General features: G+C 38.0%; 1 protein-coding gene across 2 annotated transcripts in view; it reads right to left on the bottom strand.

Moving 5' to 3' along the window:
* Positions 1-10,833, bottom strand: part of LOC115257192 (eukaryotic translation initiation factor 4 gamma) — a 279,253-nt gene that overhangs the window by 206,662 nt on the left and 61,758 nt on the right. The window lies entirely within an intron of this gene.

Raw genomic sequence — 10,833 nt, 5'->3', positions numbered from 1 at the left:
TTAGAAAGAATTGAAAAAGTGGCGTAGCCTTTTGTTTTTACAGGAAATTTATGTCTTCGTATATTAATGAATGATATTATTTTTGAGGCGCTTTGTTATTTTCGTATGTTTTGGGTGGCATATCAACGACAAAGTGGGTATGGCACGGAAAATTTTGATTCCTTGTCATCAATGATCTATCAGGCAATTTTGATGCATTAGCCATTTCAATTTGATGAAAATTAATTCGCAGTTCAATTAACATTTCATCCATGAAACAAAACTAGTTCGCATCTGCATAATGCTGAGGTAAAAGATTTCATTTATCATGCACTATTAGCATTTTTGAGAAAGACAGCTAAAAGATCAACATGCTTCAAGCTATTCTTGTTAAAGTTTTATGAAGTTCTTATAACCAATCATCAGTGTTAGTACATAAATACAACTAGTTTCAAAGCAGTCTTCAAAACCAGTCTTGAAGATCTCCTGAAGAGTGGGCCAGATTAGTCTTATGGATAGTTTATACCTTTTTTATCTCGGATTTGCAGAACAAAGAGCTTTATTGCTAAGTTTTATTATTCAATCTTAGAAATTACTTCAGGATTGCCACAAAAGTATAATTGTTACTTGGGATAGGTCCACAAACATCTGATATGGTGGAAATACTGCTGACCGACGTACATTAGGCCGATTGGTCAATGGATAGAATGGTGATCACAAATCGCAATTCTGTGATTATGGAACAGAAATCGGAACGGTTTCTTAAATTTGTTCGGTTTTCCAATAATTAGCTGATACTTCTACAATATTAATATTTCCTTATTGTTTTACCGCAATCAACAATTAATCCCAAGCAGCACACTTTGTTACAACTAAATCACGGTAATTCCTACGCGACAAATTCAAAAATCGATTTTAAATGACTGCAACATCGATTTCTACAGCTATGTCACCGAAAAAGCGCAGGAGGTGGAGCCTTTCCCAAGTAACATTTTTGGTTTTATAATATCCTACTAGTGGTTCTCCCGACCAATTTCATAAAACTGCTAATAAAGCTTACTATTCCATCATAACCTTCTGACAACCGCTATAAGATCGCCTTTCGGCCAAGTGGACCAGCTTTATAGTGGCATTCCAAGCAAAATTCAGAGTGACAATAAATCGACAATAAAACCAACTTGTTGTTCATTCGTACTCGAACAGTTTGACAGCCGGAGTTCATTTTTCACCAGTTGGAAAAATAAAAATAAACAATGTTTACATTACTATCAGCACGGAGTGGTTTCTTATCGAAAATTACAAGTGAAAGTCTAATTAAATATATGACTTTGTGGCGATACCTGATACATTACGGTATGTGCGAAAGCAGATTTCCGATGAAATTTATAAAATTAGGCGTGGAAAATAAACGCGCCTCTCAATAAGTGTGATATTTGCGAATAAAGGAGTTTCATTAAAAAGTGCAGTGGATTATTTTTCAGCCGTTTCGCGATAGAGTGCTTTTTCCCGAATGAGCTCTTGTTCAAACATGCAAAAATCATCATAAGATATTCAAGGTATGTGGTATTTTGTTAAATTTTCAATTGTAAAAATCAAAGTGCTGGAGAAAATTTACAATTGCAATATGGCAGCAGCAGCAGAAGACATTCTCTTCGTCACAGCCACCATATGTTAAATTTGTCGAGCTGTTACCTTATTAAGATTATTATAAAGCAAATTTTGATTTTCGCTATTCCATATGAGATGGCGCTCCTGTCGATAACGAATGACATTTCACGGTGGTCGTCTGCATACGGCCAAAAATATTTTATCACTTCAAATGATATATTCGAGGATGTATTTGTGTAATGTATTTTTATGTCAAATGATGCATTTCGAGGTAACAATAAATCATGCTCGTCAAAATATGTTTGGAAAACAAAAAAATAGCAATTTATCATAATTATTAATTAGTGAATAGGGAATATTATTTAAAGCTAATATTTTTTAAATTCTGGTCACCTAATGTGTAACAGTGCACTCGCTGACGATTCATTCTGGCACATAATACTTTTGTGAGGTTTATTTTATAGTGTTCTTGACAACCATCATAAAGCATATTACAAAACAAATTAGTAGTTGCATTGATTAGTTTCATTACAGTTATATGAAGGTTTTATAGAATGCATCAAGTGCCTAATAAAATGTCTTTCGATAGCATTGTTCATTACCTGGTTAAATCCCTATTAAAAAACTTAAATAAATCTTATCAGTTCTGGAAATGTTACTTGGGTTGTGCAACATGTCGTTCGTCGCATAAGAGATTAGATGGTAACCAATGTGTAATATAGTTTGTTTACACATCAGTAGAAAAATAAACTCAAAGTTACATTGCTTGTTTCGTCATAACAATTATGGAAAATGATAACCGGTGGATCAAAAACATGGCAATGACGATTGGAAAAAGTATCTCTCAAGTGAAATGGAAATGTGTTTCGTCGGTGCACCGTCCTAAAATTGACTGGCAATTATATTTTTCTGGTGAAATTGTCAATTTTACTAGCGGAAAACACGTGCGCTTGCAAATTTCGAGAATTTTAGCATAAACATTTGCACATCGCACTGATTCGTTGTACGATTTTTGAACGGGAAGAAAGATACTAGATTTGTAAGGCCAATTTTTTCGTCAATTCTGATGAGTTTTCTTTTCTATTCTGTTTGCTTAGGACTCCATAATCATAATTGAAAGATATATTGGGTCAGTTTTCTTGTAACTGGTACAACTAATCGCCATTGTGATGATTGCGCAGAGCCTACATTGCCGGTTGGATGTCTGAAGATATCAATATCCACATCAAACATTACTTCATACAGAATTCCCAACTATAAGTTTGAAAGCATTTTTTTTAATTCACAGAACCGTCATACTTAAGTTTTTTTTTAACGTAAACCCGTATTTCGACCCAATAAGATAACTTTAAGTAAATCGCACTAGATAAATTGCCTTTCCTCCATCAAAAAATATACTCAAGAGTAGGCAAATTCAACCCATGTCCCCCGCTCCCCTTAAGCAAACAACTCAAATTTGAGTAAAACTACATTTTACCGAAATTGACTTATTTGGCACAAGATCTCCCCTTGGGTCGATGCATCTCAATTTTTTTTTTTGGGAAACTAGTTTATTCGATATACTCTATTTTTTGATAAAATTCGCCCAAAATATAGGTAGTTCGGATTTTCCGTGAGCTACTTCAACATAATATATTCTAAACAAAGTATTTGTTAAGTTCTAGCATGCAAACATATCTAATTACAAAATACTTTTGACATGCAGTGTTGCTCTTCACCTACTAGTAGCAGCTAGGTTGCACATTTGTGACCAAGAAGTCGTTTGTTTTTGTGCGTCTCATATGCATTCACAATGAAACAACAAAAAGTTACACTGCCGTCATTTGGAAACGACTTTCGGTAACATGATACATGGCAACTAAACAATGACTTCGCAGCAACTGGTCTGGTCATTTGTTTTGGTTTTTGGTTTCGATGTAACAAGATAAAGTAAAAAATGTAACTTTCTGAATTTGACAGTTCACGAGCATATAACACGAAAACTACCATGCGACATTAATGTAGCTTCTGAAAATTTAAGGTTGCATTGCGATGTCTGAGCAACCAAGATGTATACAGCAAATATAGAACAGTTACGAGTAGTCTGAAGTGAAACGGCTATGCAATCTTTATTATTTTGCTAAAATATTCCGTAAGTTACAAGTGCTACTTGGGATGTCAAAATCTAGTCTTACTAACTAAGAAGAACAGCCTATGTTTAAAAGAAGGCAAAATTCACTAGTTGAGCATCAACGGTTCCGATGCAAAAAACTATTTTTCTACAACTAAACTATTCTCTCCCCAAGTAACCATGGTGCTGAAGCCTTTTTGTATGCAGATATACGATGTATTTAGAGCAATCATTACTTTACATGCAACTTTAAGGTTGATTTAAACTAGAAATGGTCAATTATAAAATTGAAATAGGATTATACTGGTATAATCTTAATTCAGTCGCATAATTGCCATTTCCACTTTAAATCCACCCTAATCGTTCATGTAAAGTAATGATTGTTCTAAATACACCGTATATCTGCATGCAATAAGGCTTCAGCACCGTGGTTACTTGGCTAGTTCAAAAAGTGATTTTTTCCTTCTTCTAAACACAGGCAGTTCTTTCTAGTATCATTGTAAGACTAGTTTTTGGCATAAATTGTTGAAAGTTAGAACTATAGAGCAATATTGGTATTGCGGAACTAATAGATTAATTATTGAAAAAAAAAATACAGATCTTAAACCCGTTTATTGTTCCCATATTTAAAAGAAGGAAAGATTCATGGTTAAAATACAGTAGCTCCAACTTTTTGACCAAATGACATTCGACCCAACGGCCTTCAGTCGAATGCCCTAACACAATTGATAGTAAGATTCTACAACAGTAGCGGGAGCGCCATTAGCCATAATACCAAAGCCCAAATATGTTAAGCTTAGTTATGGCTGGCGCAAATAAACTAAGAAGTTTATCTAGAAAACACAGCAGATGATTAAAAGAAGGAAAAAAACTCTGCTGGAATTATTAGAATTAATTTCCTCAAGAACAAGCTTTTTATAGCATTTGATCAAGTGATATTCGGCCTAATGGTAATGGCTTTCGGGCAGTGGCAGTCAGGCTAATGGTATAGGTAAAATCGTCACTTGAGTTATTATATCTGTGTATTTAACTCGTTGCTTCCAAAAGGTTCTTGCTTATGGTTTTCGATTGACTTAAGTGTGTGATCAACAATTCCGAGTAAGTTTGCTGTTTGGCACAAAAATTATTATAAAGAGATCATGTTTTTGTTATTGCCATAAAAATAAGCTTAAAAAATTACTTTCAATTGGAAGCAGGAAATCTTTGAAAAATATAAGTAAAGCCAAAAATACCATATCAGTAAAAGCTGGGAAGAACATCCTATGTGTTGAAGAAAGGAAAATCTTTGATGAGTATTGATCAAATTCCGTCAAAATAATATTTGATCAATTGGATCCACATCATGATCAACTTGTCCACAAGACAAATTTGTGGAAATGTTCTAATTGAAAAAGTAAGCTGTTGTGCGTAGTAAAATATCTGAATGACATATAAGATTCAATGTATTGTGAAGTTTGAAAGGTTTGAGTTCACATCTTTTTTTGTTTTTTGTTTCAGAGTGGTTTGCCCTTCTTCAAACTATAGGCTTTTCTTTAAAAGTTACTCTTAAATTATTTCTTGTTTGCTCTTACATCAGTTCCGATAATTTAGTTAACTTTCGTATATAAATCTGAACAAAAATTAAATTTTACATTTTTACATTGTGGACTAATCGAACCCAAACAAATTAAAAACACGATTTACTTTTCAATGAGAATTTTTTTAATTATCATTAGATTGGGGACACCTCTGGTTTGAGAACTATCGAAAATTTCTAGGGAATGGTACTTTCTGGGGAATGGTATATTCTGGCAAATGGTTTTCTGGGAAATGGTATTTTCTGGCAAATGTCTTTCTGGCCAATGGCATTCTGGCGAATGGTTTTCTGGCAAATATCGCACAATCGTCGGAAACATCACAATAGCGTACACCATGAAGCAAAACGTGTGAACATTTGGCGAAATTTTGAAGTATCAGAATTAATAACTAAGTGGATCTTTTTTCTGTCAAACAAAATTTTTAAGCAATTTTCTCAAACTAATCAGAAATTATTTTATTCATCAAAAACTAAATATTTCTCAAACAGATTACTAAAACAATGTAAAATGGATGTAGTGTATTCATTGAAATTCATCATTTTTGCATGGAGTTTTCATTAGAAACTGTAACCATTATATGGTGGATCTCTTTTATGCCGGTCACTGTACGCATATGGCTTCTACTTCCGCATCCTGTTCAACATTATACGCAAGTTCATATTAGCTGAGCCTTGAAACATCTTCAAACAATTCTGCAGAAATTCCTTTCAGGGTTTCTTCAAAAATTCCTTCAATTTCTTCAGAAACATTCGAAAAATTATTGACGGCATCCCCTGCGATAATTATGTCTTTCATTTAGAAGTTTCGTCAGGAGTAATTTAAAAATAAGGCCTTCAGGAATCCCTGAAGAATGTTTCAAGGAATTTCAACAGCACTCCATGACAAAAGTGTATGGAATGGCTATTGATGATTTACCTTGCTGAAATTCCTTGAAAAATGCTTCAAATACAGAATAGGCCTATCCACTTTTTAAAAATGTTCTCCGATTTTGTGGTCCACTCCCATATTTTAATTGGCATCCGAAAATAAGCAACTGGTCAAAATTTAAGACAAATCCATTGAAATTAAGAGGTACGTCAAATCAAGTTTGGGTTTTTTTTGACGATTTTCGTCTCAGATGACCCTTTAAAACTTGAAGTTTTGATAGAATTTGTTCTGGAACACCCTAATATACATATTAAGTTGGATATTCTAAAACGGCATCATACTCTCTAATATCTTGTGACCGTACCGACGACCACCACGGTACAACCTAGAGCGACTAAAACAACCGGATGTCGCCTCCGCATACGCGCAGAATCTCGAGGCCGCGTTGCCAGACGAGGGCGAGCTCGATGAGGCCCCCCTAGAGGACTGCTGGAGTACAGTGAAAGCAGTCATCAACGACGTAGCCGAGAGCACCATCGGGTACGTGGAACGGAATCGACGGAACGAATGGTTCAACGAAGAGTGCAGAACGGTTTTGGAGAAGAAGAACGCAGCGCGGGCGGCAATGCTGCAGCAAGGGACCCTACAGAACGTGTTACGTTACAAACAGAAACGGAAAGAGCAGACCCGCCTCTTTCGGGAGAAAAAGCGCCGCCTGCAAGAAACGGAGTGCGAAGAAATGTAACTGCTATGCCGTTCCCAAGAAACACGGAAGTTCTACCAGAACCTCAACGCATCCCGCAACAGCTTCGTGCCGCGAGCCGTAATATACAGGGATAATGACGGAGGCCTCTTGAGGGACGGACGTGAGGTGATCGACAGGTGGAAGTAACACTTCGACGCCAGTGCAGCGGAGGACGGAAATGAACCAACTCCCACGCTGAGGGAAGTTAAGGATGCCATTCACCAGCTCAAAACCAACAAAGCAGCTGGTAAGGATGGTATCGCAGCTGAACTCATCAAGATGGGCCCAGAAAAGTTGGCCACCTGTCTGCATCGGCTGATAGTCAGGATCTGGGAAACCGAACAGCTACCGGAGGAGTGGAAGGAAGGGGTAATCTGCCCCATTCAAAAGAAAGGCGACCATTTGGAATGTGAGAACTTCAGAGCGATCACTATTTTGAATGAGGCCTACAAAGTGCTATCCAGGATCATCTTCCGTCGTCTGTCACCCAAAACAAATTAGTTCGTGGGAAGTTATCAAGCTGGCATCATCGACGGCCGGTCGACAACGGACCAGATCTTCACCGTACGGCGATTCCTCCAGAAATGCGGTGAATACCAGGTCCCAACGCATCACCTGTTCATCGACTTCAAGGCGGCATACGACAGCATCGACCGTGCAGAGGTTTCCTGGGAAGCTAATTAGACTGATTAAAGCAACGATGTACGGTGTGCAAAACTGCGTAAGGGTTTCGGGTGAATTAACTAAATAACGAACCTCGTCGGGAACTGTGACAAGGTGACGGACTCTCATGCCTACTCTTCAACATCGCACTGGAAGGTGTGATGCGACGGGCCGGGCTCAATAGCCGGGGAACGATTTTCACAAAATCCGGTCAATTTGTGTGCTTTGCGGACGACATGGACATTATCGCCAGAACATTTGGAACGGTATCAGAGCTGTACACCCGCCTGAAACGCGAAGCAGCAAATGTCGGACTGGAGGTGAATGCCTCAAAAACAAAGTACATGCGGGTAGGCGGAACCGAACACGACCGGATCCGTCTGGGTAGTAATGTTACTATAGACGGGGATACCTTCGAGGTGGTGGAGGAATTCGTCTACTTCGGATCTTTACTGACGGCTGACAACAACGTGAGTCGTGAAATTTGAAAGCGTATTATCAGCGGAATTCGGGCCTCCAGAAGAAGCTGCGGTCGAAAAAGATTCACCCACGCACCAAATGCACCATGTACAAAACGCTTATAAGACCGGTGGTCCTCTACAGGCACGAGACATGGGCCATGCTCGAGAAGGACCTGCAAGCACTCGGAGTTTTAATGCGACGCGTGCTAAGGACGATCTTCGGTGGCGTGCAGGGGAACGGTGTGTGGCGGAGAAGGATGAACCACGAGCTCGCTGCACTATACGGCGAACCCAGCATCCAGAAGGTGGCCAAAGCCGGAAGGATACAATGGGCAGGGCATGTTGCATGAATGCTGGACAAGAACCCTGCAAAGTTGGTGCTCGCGACAGATCCGGTTGGCACAAGAAGGAGTGGAGCGCAGAGAGTACGATGGGCGGATCAGGTGGAACGTGACTTGGCGAGCATCGCACGTGACCGTGGATGGAGAACGGCAGACACGAGCCGTGTATTATGGAGAAATATTGTTGATTCAGTTTTATCTTGAATTTGATGTAATACCAAATATGAAAATGAAAAAATGAATGGGTGAAAATGTCAAACCAGTTTAACTGTATTCGTTGTGAGAAAATATTACCTTTTATAACGTCGTATCAAGTTCCAATATATTGTTATTGAATGCTCAAAATGTAATAAAATTCGATGAACTGCTTTCGGAGATATGACAGTTAACCCGGGAGCGGTCGCGTCGTGTACTGAGTACACGCACCACGAAAAATGCACGCTTGTGATACACAGCGTGAACGTAGAGCCGTTGCAGGTAGTCGAAGACGCGACTGTTCGAGGGTTAAAAAATTAGTTGTCTTAAAAATATGGTTTACGAGAACAATTCTAGATTTACGAAAGATTAACCAATCGAGCTCAAATCATACCAATGATGCACTTATAATAGGTTGACAAACAGTCCAAATTTAAGAATTTTTGATGCACCCTATGAAAAGTTACAGCATGTTGAACTTTTTTATGAGAGAAATAAAGTTGCCTATCCAAAATGTATGTATTCAAAACGTATTCGACAGAAAAAAAAATCGTACAATTAACTGTGTATTCTTGTTCTCCAAAGCTGACCATCAATGTGCATCAAATCATTCATAGTTCATTGAAGAATGCTTCAAGTTTTAATGTGTTGCTACATGTTTTGTTTTATTCAAATTTCTTACGCCTCCGAAGATGCGGTATTTCTGTTCTATCACCAATTCACATTGCAGCAGCTGGCAAAAGTAAAATCATCTCAACAGCAAAGCGCCATTAGATCATATTAAAATGATTTTGTTATCCCAACAATTGTGGCCTGCAGCTCGTTCGTTTCACCATCTCGTTAAAAGTACGCGCTAATCTGCGCCTCTTTGGTAGGTCCATTGGAAACCAATACCTGTAGTTACTGACACTAGGCACGCTACGAACGCCATCACGAAACGTGAGGCAATTTGAGGGCATCGATTGATTGCTGTTGGCCAACCCTTTGCCGAGACTACAATCAATGTGGATTGTTTATGCGTGGATGAATTGATTACCAGTTGCGCTGAATGCTTGATTGAAAAAGGGCGTTTATTTGTATAAATCCAATCGTATCTTACTCTTATTAAAAGGGTGAATTGTTAGCGGCTTATTTAAGGTGGAGACAGACAACCTTTAAATCAAGAAGTCTGATTTGGGTTGGATGAATGGAGAAAGTTAGGTGTTCATATAATCTAAGCCGTAAAAGAGCAAGTATTTCCGCAAGACCATCTGAGGGTGGCACGTTCAATTCTCGTTCGAACCAGGAACTTTTCGTAATGGAAACTTCCTTGTCATCCTCTGGTAAAGAGTACCTTCGTGTTTACCACCTGATGTGGCTATGAATCAGACTTTGTCTTAATTCATCTGAGAAATGGAAAACGATGCATACATACGTACATATTTTGTAATTGACGAACTCTAGTCCGAAAATGCTTATAAACATCGTAGTATTTTATACATACACCAATTAATGTCACTCGTCTTGGTTAAGTTTACAAATGTCTTATGTAATCATACGTACCTGAAAGTAGAAAAAAAAAGAAAGAAAGTTTGTCAAACCATGAAAGAAAACCGAATGTTTAAATTTCTGTTCATATGAGAATTAGGTCTGATACCATTAGGGTACTTTTCGTTATATATGTCTAAACCAATACCAATTGACATGAATTTCAGTTCCAACTAGATACTGTACGTAGCTCGTCTTGGACAACAACAAAAAGTTTGATGTTATAAAATTTACTGAATTATAGCATAAAATGCCCAAAACGGGTCATCCTGCCTATGCAGATAACAAAGTTGAGATCACTAAAGCTAGCAAAAAGTTCACCACTGATTACACACATTCGAAGAGGGTATTTTGCTTAGAGGGTTCAAAAAGTCGGTACAAGATAAAAAATGTCACTTGGGTAGGCCAAATGACAATTGGCTGTATGACGAATGGCCAAAAGGACAGATTGGATTTGGACGTATGAATGTTTAAGGTTCCATTAGACTATTTGTCATAATACCAAATATTTGCCATTGAAATCCGACATTCATCCAAGGTTGCTATAATTCACGTTGTGTTGGTCATTTGTTGGAATTTTTTGGTCAAATATTTGGCACGTCTAATGGGGAGTGTTCAGTATTGTGTTGTTCTCTGCTGTGCATGTATCGCTCCTGTAAGAGGTGAGTATCTCAGCATAATCGATCGCGTTCGCTATTGTCTCGAGTGAAAATCAAAACAAAAGATGCGCGGGTGTTTAGTGTTCAGTATTGTGATGTTC

The sequence above is a fragment of the Aedes albopictus genome, chromosome 2 (genome assembly GCF_035046485.1).
Source record: "Aedes albopictus strain Foshan chromosome 2, AalbF5, whole genome shotgun sequence".
Classification (NCBI taxonomy): domain Eukaryota; kingdom Metazoa; phylum Arthropoda; class Insecta; order Diptera; family Culicidae; genus Aedes; species Aedes albopictus.
Note: the sequence above shows the minus strand (reverse complement) of the source record. Positions and strands in the feature narration are given on the sequence as shown.